At 31.4% G+C, this 21,880-nt stretch overlaps 1 protein-coding gene across 8 annotated transcripts in view; it reads right to left on the bottom strand.

The window, feature by feature from the left end:
* LOC113400181 (dystroglycan 1) overlaps window positions 1-21,880 on the bottom strand; it is an 88,825-nt gene that overhangs the window by 64,151 nt on the left and 2,794 nt on the right. For 7 of the 8 annotated variants that reach the window (XM_064217690.1, XM_064217693.1, XM_064217686.1 and 4 more), the window contains exon 2: window positions 240-279. The exons of the other annotated variant lie outside the window; for it this stretch is intronic. The gene's annotated coding sequence lies outside the window, so the exon portion shown is untranslated. The remainder of the gene's footprint in view (window positions 1-239; window positions 280-21,880) is intronic. 8 annotated transcript variants of the gene reach the window in all.

Below are 21,880 nucleotides of genomic sequence, written 5' to 3'. Positions count from 1 at the left end.
ATAAATTAAGAATATAAAAATATGGTAACGCTAAATTTGATTTGAATCTTCTACCTTTGGCTAAGATCTACGTTTTCTATTCACTGGGCTATCTCAGTTCAATTTGTTTGTAACGATGCTGGAGATAAAGAAATATTAGGTACATTTGAATTGATTTTAGTGACAATTTTGTTCGGAACAACAGCTTGAAAAATATGGGCATAAACTTTGTTAAATAATTATATTTCTAAATTGCTTACCTTAAATATAATATCCTAATGTTTGACGTTAATAATTGACCTGAAACAGAAAAAAAAGCTTTTTATATCTTTTTATAAATTCTGATTTAAAAAAAAAAATACTCTCATACATTGTACTGTCCTGGATTCTGTACTTTTGACAGCCTACCTGACCCTAATTCAAGTAAAAACTAGAACTCTTTTTACGAGAGCTCTTTTTATCGTTTTGTTTTTAGAGTGGACTAAATTTAAATTAGCGTTTAGTTACTTCAAAGATAGTGTTGACGAAATCGAGATAACACGCAAATTGGAATAAACTTCCAAAGTTATAATAAATGTTTATAATTAATTACATGAAACAGTCCGTTAGCTACAAATAATAGTCATAATATTGTCTAGAGATAATACTATGTTATAGCTATAGATCTATTCACTTACGATGGCTCGCCCCATCACGTTAACTTAACAAATACATATAATGTGTGTTTTTGCTGTCTTCACTTCGTAAATAATGTCTTTCTGGGAATAAATAAAATACATATAAATTATAGATATGATATACCAAAACTTCGGAAAACATCTCGGTGGAGATATGATTATTCGAAAAAAAAGTATACTTCTCATTCTGTTATTACTATGCGTACCAACAAGTTAAAAAAAATTACGATCGACGACAGCAAAAACTTCCGATTTCCGTTAATTTCAAAATCTTTACTTAATCTTAAATATATAGATAATTATGCCATTTTTTTTAAAGTAATCTAAATTAATATGACTGTACGATAAAATCAAAACGGATTTCGTTGGTTTTTCAATTATACCCACCTTACTAAAACTCCTAACCCTTTCGTTTAAACTTTAGGGGTTAAAATATACACGCATTGATGTGAAAAGCCGTTATAATCATATGAAGGTAACATAAAGGGCATTAATAGGTCAATCAATGGCAGCCATTTTTAGCTAGACTTATGGGTGCGTGCCTACAGACCTTCGACATTACGATTAGGTACATGCACGCTTTCTGGCAAAAGTTTGAAATTCATTTAATTGTACAATAAAACATTAAAGTAACAGTTATTTACAATTTTGACCTTCGACTATTAGAGGCCAGAAAAAACATAATTAAAAATATATATAGATACCTACACGAGCTTAATATCGCTGACAAACGATTTGAGAAACAAAGATAAGTTATTAAAAATATGACACTTAAATATAATGCCTTAGCTTACTTTAATCCATCCGAATTTAAAAAATTAAAATGTCAATTTTATACAAAAACATTTCCGTAATCCACGTGAAAAACATCAGAGCGACGCCATTGTGAAAAGCTACGCACAAATATAGAAGTTAGTTCATACAAATATATATAAAGATAAAATTCAAAAGGTACAACGCACAAAGGGTCTTACGGAAATATTTTTCCCGTCTTTTCTTACATCATGCTGAGTGCCTCGCTAGGTGTGAACTTTAAAGTGTTCAGTCAAGAGTTATGATTATTAACGATGCAGGCGAGTTGACGTTTGCACATTCAGGATTTCCAGACAGTCTTGTGGAAGTTTTTAAATTTTAATTTAAATACACTAATTAAAGTAATACATAGTGTATACGTTTAATGAATAATTAAGATAACAACAACTTCGGGCTTGCTGACCTTATATATTACTAGCTACACGTCCCCGTTTCATACAGTTTAAATAAAACATATTAAAGGACAAAAATTTAAAACAAAAACAATGTTTTTTTACCAAGTCTCTTACCTACGCAGAACACCTTACAAAAGTTAATCATAATCCGATGAATTGTTTAGGAACGAATAGAAAACATACGAAAATTAATTTTCCTTCCGGGTCATGATCTGGAGGAATATTTGAGGCCTTAAAAGGCTGTGTGAAATTACATGATATATTAGATTTTAATTTGTAAAACTTAGTTACCAGCCAAATAAATAGAAAATAATATATAACGTTATTTTTCCTTCATAATTACTAATATAACGGACGGATTTTAATGTTCGGCATAGAATGCGATAGTGTCGTGAAATAATAAGTCGCGACGTACTTTTTGGAGCCGAAATGGTCTAGTGGTTAGAACACGTACGTCGTACATCATAACCGATGATTGCGGGATCAAACCCAGACAAGCACCACTGAATTTTCATGTGCTTAATTTGTGTTTATAATTTATGTCGTGCTCGGCTGTAAAGGAAAACATCATGACGAAATCTGCATGTGTCTATTTTCAACGATATTGTGCCACATGTGAATCCACCAACACACATTTGAGCAGCGTGGTGGAATATGCTCCTAACCTTTTTCTCAAAGGGAGACGAGGCCTTACTATATGTACATATTGTATATTGTTGACGTACTTTTAAAAATTATTTATATATATATTTATAATTTACTTTATGCAGAGTGAGGCGGCTGAGTAACTGCTATTATTGGATAATAAATAAGTAAGAGACGTGCGTGTAATTAGAACTAGCGAATGTATGGCTGAACAAGTAACGTAGTCTAATTACACGCAACAGGGTTGTTTCGGAATTCGGGACGACGTTGTAGAGTTTATGTAAAGGTAAACACGTGTATGTACATTATTTAGGTATACATATATCTTACATATTTACGTTGTACAATTCTCTGGTTCCTTGCAAACACAGTCTTCGTTAGCGTTTCATTATCTATTATTACAAAAAAGCGTTTCGTATTTGACATTTTCCTAAACATCTATATTGTTCTTTGTTTTTTTTTTATACTAATGATTTCCACATGAAGCTTGATTCAGGTGCGAAAGAGGCGGAGATGTGGACAGGTGTTAGATACCTACTCTTTTACCTTTTCTGTATCGAAATCGAAATTTCATAACGATCGGTTGAGTAGTTAAGACAAGAAATCGTATCCGACAAACAAATAAACAAACTTATTTTCGTATTCATAGCAAAGATGTGGATTTATACTTACATTGTCGCAAATAGCTTGTCCGAAAAATTCTTAAGTTTTATTATACTACAAACATTTTTAATTAATACTGGTTTTTATATTTATGTTTTTATATTTATAAATTGTGGGAACGTTTAGACGCAGACTTTTGACTTTGACCTCTATTGTTTCGTTTGATGTTAAAAGAATTTTGTTAAAACTAATGTAAATGATTTTACCTAAAGATATAAAGACGGAATTTCTGTTAATTGAATTAAACGTTTTAAGTATCTCTGAATGTATAATCAAAAACCAGATGTACCATTGCTGTAATATAATCTCTGTTTTTTATACGTAGTTGTACGTAATACGTACTAATATTATATATAAATGTCGATCTGTAAAAGTGTAATGATTGTTTGAATAAATAATAATAAATGGGTTTGAGTAAAATTGACAGAATTCCATTTTTGTTATTTACATATATATTCAGATTTTTTGAGTGTAATTTTTTGTTTGTGTTGTTTTACTTTGATAATTGCGAATCTAAATTTTAAAACAATGTAAAATTTATAGTCAGACGGGGCTAAAATAAAATCATTTTTATACTACATATTTTGATATCCCACTGAAATAATCATATTCCAGGATACCTAAAATGACGATGAGACACGTCTTAAAGTTAATAGCTCAAACTTGTTCAGGATTTTTTTTTCATCATCTTGAAATATCCTTTCACGGTTACTAAAAAAAACAAAAGAAAAAATATACATATATCTACATAAATACTTAATAATGAATCTTGTGCCCTTATGTTTTACGCGGAGTAACATTAAATATGTTATTATGATACAACATAAGACCGAATGATCTTAATTTGTTTTTCTTTTACGTTACGAGACCCGGGTCCGACAGTTTATGTGACATAGACAACATTTTATCTCATTAAAAGTGCACCGAAGTCAATCTTTTTATTAAATTACTTAATTCAATACATTAAAATTAAAATAAATAATAATAATAGTTACAATTTTTCACGGCTGCGATTTATAACAAGGAATAATAACTAATAACTAATTTCACATGTTACTAAGCGCCTCATTAATATATTCTGAGATCTAGGGAAATGTATGGAAAAGGCAATGTAACAATGCCAAACTTAAATTATAAGTCATACTGCCGCACTCAGAAAGATTCATTCAATTAGTCCTAATGAGTATTAAACTAATTAGGATTAAATCTTAGAGATATCATTTAAGGATTAATTAGCTTACTTGTCATTTAACAATGAAACAGTTTATTTAAATACAAGTCATACAGTTGTTTAGGTAAAAATAAACAAAAACAGCTATTTACATTTAAATAAAATATATATACACCAACCCGCAATTGAGTTGCGTGGTGGAGTAAGCTCCTAATTAATTTTATAAAAGGAATGTAGAAATGTAGGCCTATTATTAGTAGTAGGCCTTACTAAACTATTGTGTCAGAAGTAAATTACAAGACAATCATTTGCGAAGTACTTCTAAATTGTTTATGGAAACGACTGTAAAATATATTAATATTGATTTTCCATATGCAAACAACATTGTTTTCGAATTCACAAATATATAAAATATATTTATAATAATGCTTGCAGTTGGAACTTCAACAAACAGACACGGTAAAGTAAATATTTTCCCTGCCATGCAAGTACTTATATAAACAATAAGCTTTACTTGTTTTAGCCTAGCCATTTTGTTTTATTCACGCTAAGATAAGTTAGAGGTTTCCAGGTTTGTAAAGCAGTAAGGCTTTTACTAAATTTCACCCGGTCGGCTGTTCCGTTCTGATTAGATCGCTATCATCCCACGCAAGTAGGTCACACAATGCTTACCGTTTGAACACGCGATCGGTACAACTTGTGCAATATCTGGGCATTCGTTTAGTTAATTTGACCTTCTTTCTTGTCAAGAATCATTCGTTCTTCAACCTTCATTCGTCCAATTTAAGTTTGACAATTGACAAAACTTCGCCATCGTCGTTATTTTTGATGTATTTCGTACAACTTTTAGAAGATACGAGGAAAATTTAACTTATTAGAAACGTTAAATGTACAAATACTCGAATTTACTTGGAATTGTCTGCGGTTTTCGTTCATATGACTACAATATGCAAATTATTCGGAAAAGTACACGGTTGACTAATGTTTGTTGTAACGGAACAAAATAACAAATTTTCTTTGCATGTTCGGTTTTATAACGATTTTAAATTGTAAATTTTCGATCGTAATTTGTATATTATCTTTGATTTATTGCAAGATGGTCAATTTTGGTGAGGTAACATAACCGGTCTATATGTAAATTGCAGCAGGATGGTCCAGTTCGGTCAAGTAGATGGAACTCGTGAATCTTAATCGACGAGCGTGCTTACATATCAGAGTAAACACCGCTGAGTTATCATTGACTTAATTTGTATTTATATCGCGCTCGGTTGTGAAGGAAAACATCGATCGTGAGATGTTTCGAACGAACTTCTGCCGCATATTTAACCAGCAATGGGGCAGCTTGTTGGAATAGGTATGTTCCAAACCTTCTCTTTCAGCAAGGAAGTTCATCGTTTGCTTCTGTTATTGACATTCAAAAGGGTGTTACGTTAACATTATGTATGTGTGACTTGAATTAAAATTGTAATAAAAATAAGCTTTATTCCTATTTGATATAAAACTATATACTAACATATTTCATATGATTTAATAATAGTCTACACTGTGTACCTACGACAAACGGTTCTTGATTAATATATCTTTATAATAAAATATTATAATATCCCAGTGAATCTATACTTCCAAAGCTCTTTAAAAAAAAGTCAATCTCTTCTTTTTTTCCCTGTAGTGCGTAACGCTCTTTTGAAGGGTACAAAATTGTGTTCTATTATAAATATATATAATAAGGTCACCGCTACCATACCAAACGTAATATTAAATTATTAGACATTCCTTACATTAACAATGCGCCGTCAATCATGGTGAAGGTGTTATGTCCCTCGAGTTTTAACTACCTTTTAAACCGGAGCACGATATTACAAAGTAATTATGTTAGAATAAGAAATGCTGGAACTCACCCACACGGCGATGCACAAACAATAATTAGTCGTAACAGATAACTTATTTTTCAATTGAGATATACTTCGCCTAGTAGTACAAACGAATACAATATTATCGATTAAAATATTATATTGTTTCATACAGTTTAGTATTCGCACATGACTAATGCAATTCTATAACAGTTTAAAGCATATGTTTCACTATTATGTTCTGCGGTATACTTTGACAAATAAATTACGAGCTAGCGTCGTTATGAGGTATAATTGGGGATTAATTTGAATAATAGCCTCCCAACACGACATGTAATGAACTAAATACGTCTAGCATTAATCGTATGAATTTTTAAACTAGGACTAAGAAATAATTTAAAGTGCAGTTAATATAATTTAGTGGGAAATAAGTATAACTGTTAATACCAATACTCTAAATAGGTCAGTGGCTTTTTGTTATCAAGGCGTTTTATATATTATTATACTTTATTATACCAGGCTGTTTACTTTTTGTGAGGGCTATTTCATAAGTGCAAAAAATATCTCATTGTATTTATTATAACAGTGTTTTGTAATTATATAGATTACTAGTATTCGTCCTCATGTTAGGGTCGTGTGTTTTAGGTATAAATAGAAGCTTACGTCCTTCCTTGAGGTTCTTGCTTCATACCAATTTCATCAAATTCGGTGGAGAGTTTTAGGTGTGGAGGCATCCAGAGAAACTTTCACATTTATAATATTAGTGTATGGAATTTATAAGAAAAATGAAATAATTATGAAAAGGATATTCTGTTTTTTAGGAAAGGTTTGATTGAGGGTTAGTAATATATACACCCTTACTTACATGGATAGGTATGGACGTCTAGAGACTTAATGTATACCGCGTGGCGTGAAATGGTGGCAAGAATGCTAGCAGAAATTCCTCAGTTGAATAGCAATACCGATTCTCTGAACAGAAAATGAAACAACCTTCCCGTTACCAGAGGTGTTCTCTTATGTACTCTTTAAATTTTATCAGTATTTTCGAGTTGACTTGAGAACAAATTATGTAATTAACAAAGCAATTTATTCCGACTCATTTTTTAAATTATTTATAATAAAAAAAACTGAGCAAAAAGTTAATTGATATTGTCAGTAAGGGCGTGAAGGGATAGGGCGTAAATTGATGATTAGGGGTGTATTATTTACTAGAAGTTATGACTAAAATAAATTTATTTGACCATTAAATTACTATACTTATTGTTATTATTCAATTTAATGATATTATTTATTGATCATTTATTACCTTTTTGACTATCTGTAATTTATTTATATGAAATAAAAAAGGAAAATCTATGTTATATATTATTTGCTATAAGTAGTCCTTAAAAATAAAAAAGATTAAAAAGTAGAAAGTAAATAAATTTAATAGTGAGAGCACACCAAATAGAACCACAATTTTCTGCACTTTATTTTGTAGTAAATAATTAACGTCGAGTTTCTGAAACGCTAATCAAAATCAGATAACTAATTTGACTTTAATCTGAATGGTCATTGGCTGGTGGTCGCTAATGACGCAACGGGCGACCATTCAATATTGAGCTAGGTTAGTTTACTTTGATCAGTATTTCATAAACCGACGTTTCTGAATTGAAACCTTCAATTGGGTAAAATAAAGAGTTATTATTTACCATTTCAATATAAAACACAAGTCACGTTTAACGGGTCAGTTTCATTTCATAATAAAAGTACTGTATTTTTTTTTATGTTTATATTTATTGAACGGCTAAATGCAACAATGTGTTTATTTAATTTCTTTCGGATTGAAAGCGGCCATTTGACGTGTTTGTATGGGAGCATCATCGTCGGTCGATTCGTCATCATCAACGCGTGTGGTCTGACGAGGTTTGTTTAACCTTAGACTGATTTCACAATAAACCTTTATCGGGCCCACAAATATTTGTTCGAAATTTAAAAGATACAATTTTTTAATTCTGATGTAAACGGGCATTTTTTGCACGGTATCTTTATCTTTGTCCATTTTTGTCGGAAGTTGCTAATTTTATAAAAACATATAAACAATTTTAAGTAACGCTCATATTTTTATTCATTGAGTTGGTGTATTGAACTTTTTGTTTTTATGCAATTACGTAGTTGATATTTTTTACTTTGTATGTATTGTGAGTGAAATATTTTAACTTAGAATTTAAACAACGTAACATTTTAAGCAATTCGATATCTTTAAATTTGTTAAATGTTTCGAATGGAATGTTACGCCTACATGAAATAAAACATGGTCTTATTGTATACCATTAAATTTATTGATGGTCTATCCATCGAATTATGTTATAAATATGGAATACAATAATAATATATCTAAATAAAATAATATTATAAATGCTAATGATGATGAAACTCTACTTAGTTCTACCGTCTTCGTTTTTTTTGGAAGGCAGTCTAACAAATGAGCCATTATAGCAGATGATAATTAGTAACTCGTCAGTTTAGTCCCAATGAACAGCAAGAAGTATAAACCAATCCTTACACTTTAAATCGGATATGCGAGCCTTATATATCCTAGCCTGTAATAAAACACTGCGAATTCGATCGAATCAAATCGGAACACAGTAAATACATATCAATACACCACAATATCAGTAACAGAACATAATTAATATTACAATAAAATAGAAACATTTATATTACATTCGAGTGTAAAAACAGCAAAATGTATCTTTGTAGTGTATTTTATTTCTTGTTATAACCAGCTGTTGTCCTGAGTGGATAATGTGGCCATGTCTTGTTTATTAAAAACGGGAGGTTAGGGATATTTCTTTAATGCTATAACATAAACATAACATAATCAGCCTGTAAATTTCCCACTGCTGGGCTAAGGCCTCCTCTCCCGTTGAGGAGAAGGTATGGAGCATATTCCACCACGCTGCTCCAATGCGGGTTGGTGGAATACACATGTGGCAGAATTTCGTTGAAATTAGACACATGCAGGTTTCCTCACGATGTTTTCCTTCACCGCCGAGCACGAGATGAATTATAAACACAAATTAAGCACATGAAAATTCAGTGGTGCCTGCCTGGGTTTGAACCCGAAATCATCGGTTAAGATGCACGCGTTCTAACCACTGGGCCATCTCGGCTCTATAAAAACGCATTTTTTAATAGCTTCACAACAACTGTTATTATTAGAGCTCGGGGATTTTTTCCTAGGTTTCATAATTTGTTCGAAATAAGCGAAATATTCGTGGAAAATAAAATCATTTATCTTTCTTTTCAGATCACCATAAGTCTAATAAGGAATCGGTAAGTTCCTGTTCAACGCAGACCGTATGGTCATCTTATCTCTGGAACCTAAAACACAAACAAAACGAAATGAACAGATTTGAGTCAATGTCAAACACATGTGCAACTCGCAAACGCATTTCGGACGAATAATAAAAAAAGATTGTTATTAGCGGCGCTATGAATAAACCGTAATAACCGATTTTATTTCATTAAATAATAACAATTTCTTGGTAATGATAAGAATAATTAATTTGAAATTGCAATTTCCTGCGTTCCTGTATACCCAGCATATAAAATGAACCTAAAATAACAATATATTATAATGTTTGTGAAGTACCTACTCAAGAAATCGAGATAAAACTTGGAAGGTTAAAGTTTAGGCTGAGAATGGGACTTTTGGGTGACATCAGAGAGAATTGTAATTAAATATTCTTGATAATGGTATTCAGGGAATTCTTTATAAGAAAACTTTGGTAAATTACTTTTTGTCTACATTTTATTTAAATATGTAAACATGAAATTATAGTCAAAGTTTATGTAAACAGGGAGACATTTCGGTGACATCAGATTTATTTCAAGAATATTTAATCATGTAACGTATGTACAATTGTTATATATATATTTTAGGAAGGCAGTGTATGAGCGAATTTTGAGTTCCCTTTCTCGTTAATGCTATAGCAACTATGGTATTTAAGACGCTATATCTCTTGAGGCCTTTACAATAAAACATTGGCTCATTCAACCCCAGCTAAAAAATAATAACACAAAGTTTGTCGTTAAAGGTGTTACCCGATAGAATAATTGATAAGTGAACAGTAATCACTCAAGACGGATCTACACAAAGCCCACCCACCAGGTAATGTAATTTATTATAATCATTTCAGCGCGTTATGTAATACATAATGTATTTCTATTCAATAAATAATCTATAATAATGTAGAACAATGTACCTACATGGTAGAATTTTGTTGTGATGTTTTGTTTTGGCTTTAATTTTTATTAGTTATATTTTTATAATACACGTATAAATCGAATATTAATTACATTGTACATAACTCAATCAAATTTTACACTTAAATCTAATTCAAAATAGTGTAATTAAATAATTTTAATTTTCGATAGTTAAGCTTAAATTTTACCACTTTAATATTTTATACCTGACACTGAGTCTAGTGGATAATTTAAAATAAGCCTAAACATGACTTTGAAAATCCTTCTCAGTGACAGTTAGTCAATGTGTGCCACAAAGAGACTTCAATTAAAACGTAAGAGATATTGCCTTAATAAATTAAATGGTCTCACTGGTATTTCATTCTATAAAACGTAGCAACCTAATTGTCCACAACTGGGTCAAAACCTCATCTCCTTTAGATGCCTAGAGGAAGGCCCTAAAGTAGATGAGCTTCGGAGCGTAGTACCACGATGCAGATTGCTGGTTACACATGGGACAGAATTTCATATGACACATGGATTCTTTAAGATGTTTTCATTCCCCACTGAGCTCTAGTAAAAATCTATATGTAAAAAAGATGATTTAAGGTACAATTGACAGAAAACCGGACATGACAAAACTCTAAAGGGTTTGTTATTTTAATATAGAACTCTAAAGGATAACGCAAGGCAAAAGAGCAGTCAGATTGTGGTAACATAGTTACATTCGACATAAAATCAAAATCATAACCCTAACTATTAGCCTAACATTTGTATCTATATTTCGACGGCCCATGTGAAAGATATTTTAATTCAAAAGCATTATTCTTCCTTCAGACTATACACGGCTTAGGACATTTAAGAATTCCGTTCTTTTCGTAAATAAATACCCACTAAGGAGGGATTTTTCGCAATACGATCCCTAAGAGGATGAAAAGGGTTAAACGTGCTCAAAGCGGGCTAAGCTTGTGAAGGCTTCGTATATACAGACGATAAATAGGCGGCGAAACGGATTAACGTAATGATACCGTACATTACCTACTTTTACATACATTCATATGTTTTACCTTCATTTCGATTTCATTCCAATTATATCAAAGTTTTAAAAAATGTTTAATACTTAAGCACTAAAAAAAAATGTAAGTATGTTAACTTGTGTAATCAGGGTCATCTCAAGGTCGAATTGATTACCAACGTATCTACATGTATCGTTTAAGTAAACAGTTACTGACATTATGTCATGTGTATCGAGTTGCATGTGTTTTATTTTTTTATGTATTCCCTACATAACCTATACATATTACCTATAACGGACACATTTTGTTTAACTTGTGAATCTACCGTCATTGAACTATTTCCTCTGCTCTTAGTTTAGCCTCTGATGTGCCTTTGAACTTGTATTAGCTATTTATTTGATTTAAAATTTAACGTTTTGTCTTGTTGTGCAATAAGGTGTATCATTGTTATATACTTAAACCTGCGATGATACTGTTAGCTTTATTGTGAGATTTGTTTAATAAATACAAAGAAAAGTATCTATACATTATAAAGACGTAAAATTTGTTTGTTCGTATGTAGGTGGGGTTAATCTTCGGAACTAATGATTCATTTCTAAAAACATTTCACGGGTATAAAAACACATTATGGCCGAGTGCTATATGATATAAATTAGGTATATTAATAATATCTTTATTAAACAATTGCACCCGTGCGAAGTCGGGTCGGATCACTAGCTTATTATATATCTAAACATTATTGACAATTCATTAAGTTCCTAACTAAATATCTTATAAAGGTTTTTGTTTTAAAAATGTTTACGACACAATGCTTCTTTAGCAAATTTTGCTAAAGTGCTGACAATTATTGTTGTGCTCTGTAGTAAAGACAAACGTCGTGAGGAAACCGTACATGTACGCAAGTAATCCGGCAACCTAGTGCGGTCGAGGAGCTCGGTGGAATAAGCTCCCAATCCTTTTCCGTAAGAGGAACGAAGGCCTTTAATCCAGCAGTGAACATTACGGTCTCTTACCTACTTTACATAAGATATCAAAGCACAACAAATCGCTAAAACAAGTTGTAGCCGCGTCTAGTCAGTATTTATTTATAGATATTTTTATATCGATAATAATCTCCATGTATACATAATCTATTTAAAACATATCATATAATAATAATAGATTCAGTAGACGCTACGTTTTGCTAACGGTCATTTAATCAAATCAAATCAAAATGTACTTTATTCAAGTAGGCTTTTACAAGCACTTTTGAATCGTCATTTAACACACTATTATAAGTAAAGCTACCACAGGTTCGGAAATTAGATTCTATCGAGAAGAACCGGTAAGTAACCCATTAGTTACTCTTTTTCAACATCTAAAAATACAGTCATGTTAGTTAAATAAAATTATATATGTATGCTATGTCTCTTGCCTGGAACTCAACAAGCATTAATGCTTTTTTATCATCCATATAATCTTCTATCGAATAATATGCCTTCTTTACCAATGTATTTTTTACAAATGTCTTGAATCTATGAAACGGAAAAATTAAAAACGTCAGCGGAATTTTATTATATATAATGTACAGATAGTCCATATATACTAATAAACAGTTATGTTTATATCTATAATAATATCTATACCGTATTAAATTAATGATTCATGAACAGACGAGTCTTATTTGACAAATTGTTTTTATGGACACTAACTGACAATGAGTTCGTTCTGTTAGAAACCTACTTGTGCTAGATCTTGAGGATTTATGTTTGTAAATATGACACATCACTACTGAAGGTGGACATTTAAATATCAAAACATGATTTATACAAATGTAAAACGTTATTACAACTAGCATGCTTATTTTACAAATGTCAACCGATAGTAGTAAATTAATATGACTAATTAATACATCGAGTACGACATGGTAATCTTCAGCCATAAATAATATTATCTTTTAGACAAAGATTAATTACTGTTCGTAAAGTCTAAGAAGAAAATATACCTATAGGTTGTTATACAAAGTTATTTTTTTATGGTATAATCTGGCGGACAAGCATATGGGCCACCTGATGGTAAGTGGTCACCACCGCCCATAGACAATGGCGCTGTAAGAAATATTAACCATTCCTTACATCGCCAATGCGCCAAAAACCTTGGGAACTAAGATGTTCCTAGTGCCTGTAGTTACACTGGCTCACTTACCCTTTAAACCGGAACACAACAATACTAAGTACTGGTGTTTGGTGGTAGAATATCTGATGAATGGGTGATACCTACACAGGCGGGCTTGCATAAAGCCCTACCACCAAGTAAACATTGTTTATACCAAACGAATGTTGATTTTATACATCAAATTTAATTTTGTTTTTATTGTAGAACACAAACCGATTTTAAATGTATTCGGATTTAAGTACTTTCATTATGGGCGATAAGCGTTTCATTTGACACAAATGATAGTGTTGTGTGATAATGATAGCTGTATCAGATCAAAAACAAATTTAATAATTATACGTTTCACTTTATGAATTTTGTAGGCCGAGTAGGTAACCGATATTTATTGAAGTAAATCATTTTAGACATAAATAATGTTATCAACGAACGATTTTTTTTTATTAGATACTAGCTGTGCTCGCGACTTCGTGCGCGTTTTAATTTAACAAAAAAGTTATCGTTCAGGTCGTAATTTTTACAATAACTTATTAATTCGGCATTAGGCAGCTTTTAGGAGGCACCCGACGTGACGGCGGAGTGGTGGCATGCGCGAGAGTAGCGTCACTTTATATATAATTCTAAAATATAAGTAGCCTAAGTAACTCCTTATTACACAAGCTATCTGCCAGTAAAAGTCCCGCTAAAATCGGTCCAGCCGTTACAGAGATTAGCCGGAATAAACAGACAAAAATTGTAAAAAATGTTATTTCGGCATGTGTACTGTGTATACTGTACATGTATTAATATGGATTTAATAAAAAGCCGTTATTCTTATATTACAAACATACACTCCAATTTTATTGTATGTATAGATATAGATATTGAACTATTATAATTTTATGAAAATACCAAATGTTTTAAAAATAAAACACGTAATTATTTTAACGAAAGCTTTAATAATGAAATGTAGATAACAGATGCAGTTACAGTGTGACTAATTGTGTTGAGTTTAAAAATACGACTATAAACTCGGTGACATGTTTACCGCTAGTAAGAAAAGATGAATAACCTCAAGTGCCTACTTACTGTCAGATTTAAAGCGAATGAAATCGTTTCGACACATCATTATAGTGTTTTAATATTGTAATTGGAAACTTGTTTCACTTGGCGGTAGGACTTTGTGCCAGCCCGTCTGGGTAGGTTCCACCCACTCATCATTTTCTAACGCCAAGCAGCAATAGTTTGTATTGTTATGTGTTTTGAAGGGTGAGTTAGCCAGTGTAACTACAGGAACAGAGGGACATAATAACTTTGTTCCCAAGGTTAGTGGCGCATAAGGAATAATTCAAATTTCTTACGGCGCTAAGGGCGGTAGTGACCCCTTACCATGGGGAGGTCCATTTGCCCTTGTGAATCTTTCAAACAAGTCTATTTATCTACTTACACAGATATTTTGTAGCAGTTCATTCAGGATTACAATATTTATTCGAACCCTGTACTAGATAGATATAATTAGAAATTATAAAAAGATTGTAACGTAACATAAATAAACAACAAATTTAATAACTCTGTCTACAGATAAAATGTGTTGCGTAATAAACAGCTGTCGCTCAATTATGAAACTATAAAGATTATCTTTTTTTAAGATATACCTAACACCTGCAATACGCGGGCGGAAGCTAGTTTAAAGATAAAATTTATACGCAAAACGTATTATATGAACAGCACCCGAGTGCACAAATAATTATTGTCAAGCGTGTAAGTTTGTGATGGACCCCCGGCAGCCCGTAGCAAATATATATACCTATATCCTCGTTGTTTTACTAACGATAATGAAGGGTCAGAAACTATGATAAAAAACATGACACTTTTCTACGAATACGAATCCGACGATTTATCATATTTTGTATCTATTTTATCTATCAGAAATTTTAACGAAATAATTTATAATTAAATGAGTAATATTTCAAAAATACAAGAGTAAAAAATATTTATCGAATCATTTAACGCCATGATATGTTGGTTTGTGAATACCTAATCCAGAAGAGTAAATAGACAATGTATAAAAGGGTAAACATTTTAAAGTCAACGAAAAATTAAGTTTACGATATAAACACTTTTTTTTATAAGCATCAAAATAAATAGAAACCAAAACAACTCTGGATAAGGACATTTAACGTAAATGTATTAGATATGTCGGAAATTTGAATTTGTTCCTAATTAAGACTTCGAAAGATCGCGATTAACGGCCGAATGCTATACATAAAACAAATGCTTATTTCGAATGTAAATTGGTTTGTCTAGACACGTAGATTTACATTTAATTTGATCTATTATTATACATCAATAAATATACAGGCGTATTTATTAGATGTATGTATGTGAATGAAATATAATTGCGTTTTGTTATAAAATAAACTTCGAACACAATACTTTATTATGTCACTTTTCTTTTTACTAAAACATTTTATCTAATTAATTAAATATTATATCGTTCAAATTGTCGGAACAAATGATAATATCATTAAGAATAACGACGGTATGACACGAATGAAGCATTAAATACAAATACACTAGAAAGTTTTATTGCAAGATTACACGGCATTAACTAGACACTACAACATGTCTTAAAAGAAATCTTGTTCTAGTAGGCGTACCACGTGGGCAGTCGCCGGGTAAGTTAATCGAAGGGTCTTAAAATTGCAAATCTAGTCAAGAATATATCTAATCTAAATTCGCTATTGCCGAGATTGCGGAAGTATATGACTAATCATTATGTTAATTACACTCTCAATTTAGTTTACACAACTAATGCTAATAAAATATATAAAGTAAAAGGTAAAGTAACAGCATATGAATGTCCTACTGGGCACCTTCTTTGAAAAACTTTGGAGCTTATTTCACCACGTTACTACAATGAGCGTGGTGGATACAGTTCTAGTATAATTTTACACGACATATGCAGGTTTTCTCAAAATCGACATTATACGAGAAATTAGGACATTAATACTCAGTGATGGTTCACCGGCTCGAACCCGCAATATTCGTTTAATATGATGGAACTAGAGAGTAAATACTATTCTTCGGAGTAAAATATTAAAGAATTTACGCGTGACGTTTCTATACGTAACTTTTGTAACGCATCAAGAAGTTTCACTTCTGTCACCTGTACTGTGTTGCATGCTTATTTTTTTCATTCAAGCTGAATCTTATCTGCTTTATATTAATTTTCACATTGCGTATAATATATATACTCATACATAAAATATGTTCAATATTTTAAGACAGATAGTCAATGTAATTGTAAACGACAACAACGAACGCTCAGTAAATTATAATAATGCAACGCCTAATATATCTTGTCTTACTAATATTGGCTGACGCTAAAGGTTTGGCCGAAGGTGGCCGAAGCCGTAGGTTAGATCGGTACTACAGTTTTGATAAAGTAGATGCCGTAAGTTACCACCGTAGTAACCTTTTTGTATTAGTCGGAGATATTATGTTTTTGAATTTGATGTCGACCCAATGGAGAAAGTTTAGACAACACAAACGGCTTTAGAAGCAAGGGAAAATAAACATCGATAACTTCCAAACATTACTACGGAAAATATGTAACAGAAAAACCCAAATTAACGCGTATGAACTCAAGATAACATGATCTGCAGCCTTATTATCGAGCGACTAAACAAATGAGGTCATTAAATACATAAAAAAACTACTAAGTACCTTAATCCTGCCTAGGCAAAGTCAGGGAGGTTAAGATAAACTACGAGAACGGAATTCCTCTTATAAGTATTATTTATATAAACGAGGAATCTGGTTTGTCCGAGTTTTTTAAGTTACTTCTAGATCAATTGATTCAATTTAATTATTTTATAACATATTTACTTAAATAAAAACAATTCAAAGAAGGACCTGAGAAGTATGACACTGGGTGTCATACTTCTTAGACGAAGCCAGGATAGCTAGTAGAATATATTGTGTGCTAGTTTATTTCTAGGAATAATTATTTTATCTTAAGCCGTAGTGAAAAACAAATGATGTCGCGAGCGTTAACTCGTATAGATTAAATTGCATTGCATTATAAAGCGTTGAGAAATTAACTGTTATCATAAAGTGTCAATTTTTCTTCTGTGATAAATACGATTGTTCCATTTGCACGCCTCTAAGTTATTCGAGTTCATTGAACTCTATATTAAATACATAAATAGTGTTGTAATAATTTAATTTCAAATACCTATGTATAATGGAATAACATTAACTTAAATTTATTGTTTGTACTGACAAACGAATTATGTATTAATTAAATTTATATTGTAAATTAAATCAAATCTTCGTTTCTGTATTACGTTTAATTATGTATTATGGTTTATTTATTTGTGAGAATCCAATTATTCTGTTCTTATTTATTCTAAGAATGATCTAACATAACAATAGTTCGGTAACTTTTCGAAGTTGTAGTTAAAAATAATTGAGATAATACCTACGTAAATGTACTAATGAGAGCGGACAATAGATGACGTGAATAGTTCGCATTGGCCTTAATTTCAAATGGATCGCTAGACCACATTTCTGTCCTGAATTAATCACTTTATTACCCACAATGGTAACGGGTGGAGTTGAGGATAGGCCAGACCAGAGCATTGTAATAAAGTAGAGCGGCTGTTGACCCATTATTGTTGATGTAAACACATTTGTAAAAATAAATTGATGGGTGTTAATAAATTTTGATTGGTTAAAAGTGTTCTGAACTATTTTAGCGAGATAAATGTTTTGATTATGAATCGTGTATCAAAAACCGGAGATAGATGATGATTAATTTATTCTTCTCCTCTTTAATTTCAGATTCTCAGAAATCAATCTGAAATTTCCATGAGAGTATTCATGATACCAATTTTTATAATAAAGACTTGTCAAAGTGATCTCTTCCACTAATATCTATCTCATATATGTAGCTTTTTTGGCCGTTCATCTTCGGTCGTCGATTCGATTGGTCGATAAGAAATTTATTCCTTTTGTTTTTTTTTCTAAATATACAATATTTTCATTCTAAATATCTCTCTCTCAGATATTGTTATTCAGTAAGGCATGTTTTATAATAATATTTATGTAATTAAAATACTCTTGTATTATTAAAAAAAATATAATTTAATACCACGAGGATGATATTTGGATTTCATAAAAGTAGTCGATCGTTTCGTATAACGATAAAATACATTATTTTTATCGCTGACGATCGATAGGAAGTGACAAGTACGTTTAACGGTTTATTTCCTTCGATCGATGACGTCACATCAATGGGTTTGATGGATTGGGATTGGTTTTCATTAAAGCTGTCGATGACGTACCTACAAGTTTAAAATGCTAGAGTAATTTTAATTTATCATTGAATAGATGGAAGGATTCAAAAGTGCTTGTAAAGTACTTACTTGGATAAAGTATATTTTGATTTTGAATATTAATAATATGTAAATTGCATTATAATGAAGCATTTTAATTCGGCCATTTATAGTGAGCCGTGGTAACCTAGTAGGTAGAAAACGTTAATTAAAAATTGCAGGTTCAATAAAACAGTACGCAACTTAACTTGTATTATTGGTTTTTTCAATTCATCTCGTACTTAGCGATCATCGTGCGAATGTTCCTACCTGTATCGGATAAAATTCTGCCACTTTTGGAACAAGCATTAAACCATCTTTTTAGTCAGAGACGTGACGTAAAATTTGCCCAGCAATGGGCTATTCACGAGCGATTGTTATAATGTTACTGATAAGTGAATTCTAAATCTATCCATTTTTGTGTTCCAGAAAGAGTCAAAATAAATTCTAAAAATAGATAAATCAATAAATTCAATACATGGCATAGAATGCGTCTAATTAATGCGACGCCGACGTTGGCGCCAAACACGTTAATGAGATATTGAAAAAAAAACAAGTTTCAATCATCTTTATGAAGCTTGGGATTTTCGTTTTGCATTGATACTCAAAATACAATCTATCTATAGATAACAAACTTTCTCAATTTCATTTCATACACCTTCAATTAATATGTCGCATATTTTATAAATAACCCCACTTAAGAACAAACACAGAAAAGTACTTTAATATTTTATATCCAAACACAATTCCATAAATGTATAAAAAAATCGGTGGTGCAGTTTATGGAAATATCTCGCACATACTTTGGGAAAACAAAGACTATTTTTCCCGTTATGAAGTAAGTTCATATTTTTAATAAAAAATTAAACGCATTCGTTAAACAATACTCGGTAAATCCATATTTGTTAGTATTACGTGTTCATTACATACGTTGCAATTATTAGTGGCACCATTTGTCACGTCTTGACCTTCTATAGCAGTGCAGCTAGCAACGAGCAAATCGCTGATAGTGAGTCATCCTAGCAAGCCCGCTAATGATAGTAGCTAAGGCTCACTGTACACGGACGAATAAACCGTCGATGCTTTTCAAGGTCGATTTTATTTCAAATATAACTTTTTTCATGCATGTTTACGGGACTGCATGCATTTTTATGATCACTTTATAATTATTGTATGAGACATTTGCTTGTATCCAGCAATAAACCCTGGACGAGCTCATATAAAATATGACACATTTTACATATTACAGATTATCGAACAATAAGTATGTAGCGAGAATCTACCTTTTAACATACCTAAAGATATACGTTACGATATTTAAAAAAAATGCATTTGTGAAATCCCCTTATTATATTCTTTTTTATTATAATAAACATGCAATTCATACTCTTAGAAGGTCTAATCTCAAAAACAGAAAAATCACGCTTGAAGAGTAAGTTTTATAAAACATATTTATACTAAATTTAATTCATACTATTTAAAAGTAATAAAAAAAACAATGGAACTAAAATGTAGGTCTTGCATTTCAGTATATTCATAGATTAAAAAATAAAGAACTTAATATTAAATTACATTTAATATTTTATGCACATTAATAATGGTATTATATTTTTGAGAATACTAACACCCGGGCCGAATGTAGTCAGTAGGTCTGATAAATTACCTGCACGGGGGATATTATAGTTCACAAGTAATTGTGCGATAACATGGGTGCACATTAATTCTTCACTTTCATCGTTTGATCGAAGCGGCAATCCCGAACAGCTACGACCGGACCAATAGTCGTTGAACCTACGCTGTTACTGAGGTACCAATGTGAAACAATGCTAACTCTCAACTCTCGTAACTCCCGTCTGCTACCAAACACAATTACAATTATTAGCCCAAGATGTACTTAAGCCCAGGACTTAGAGATCATGCAGGTTTACCTGCTATCGACTATAGTAACGAGACAGTTTTTCATAATATATCTAGATATATTATCGAAATCTCTTACTGCATTTAATAATAAGTTATCGAGAAATTCGTCGAATTGGAATATATTTGCGTCTAACGTTCTTGCGAACGAAGCCTAACTTTTATTTTGGAATGCAAACAGTTACATCGAGCGCAAAAAAATTAAGAATCAGTGGTCATAATTGTTGGTAACAATATTGTTGGTGTTTCAGTTAACTCAACGATTTCATCAAACAATTTTAGCATATGATAGTGAAATTTTATAAGACTGTTATACGCATTAAAAGTCAGTATCGTCTGCTTCCGATTACATTTGATTAAAGAAAGACGGCATATACCAATTGAGAGGTTATATTTATTTATGGACTTATAAAGCTTCGATTCAATTTTCTTCAGTGAAATATATGAAGTACGTATGTACGTATCAGATCCGGCCACGCGTTGCTGGGGCCACGCTGTACATAGAATTATTTTTATCGTATGGTAATGTTTTGTTAAAATCTCCTCTTGCAAGGTTTGCATAAATACCACCACAATTGTTTTAAGTTACCAACGATATTTCTGTATTACTTTATTATAATAGAACAATTAATTACACGCCATGAATAGATGAATGATTAACTTAAGCACTTGTGTTTTTACAGAGGCCCTAAATGCAAATGAGAGTAAGTGGGTTAATTCATTTAATTCGATCTCAAGTAAGACGAGAAACAGACAACTAGGATCGTTAACTGATGGCTTTAATTAAAATATGGCGTTGTAATTCATACAATTTATATTTAACGCTCTCACAGTTCTAATACACCTAACCTACTTTCATTAAAACACGTCGAGTTCAAAGAATGTACTCGCTTTAATTGTTACAAGTGCTTACTTGTTACTTTATTTTACTTTGAAGAAGAAATTACTAGATTTTTACTGTATTTTTCTTTTCTTTTTGATTTATAAATTAGCTATATGGTATTTCTTGGTAC

The sequence above is a fragment of the Vanessa tameamea genome, chromosome 18, assembly GCF_037043105.1.
Source record: "Vanessa tameamea isolate UH-Manoa-2023 chromosome 18, ilVanTame1 primary haplotype, whole genome shotgun sequence".
NCBI classification, from domain to species: Eukaryota; Metazoa; Arthropoda; class Insecta; order Lepidoptera; family Nymphalidae; genus Vanessa; species Vanessa tameamea.
Note: the sequence above shows the minus strand (reverse complement) of the source record. Positions and strands in the feature narration are given on the sequence as shown.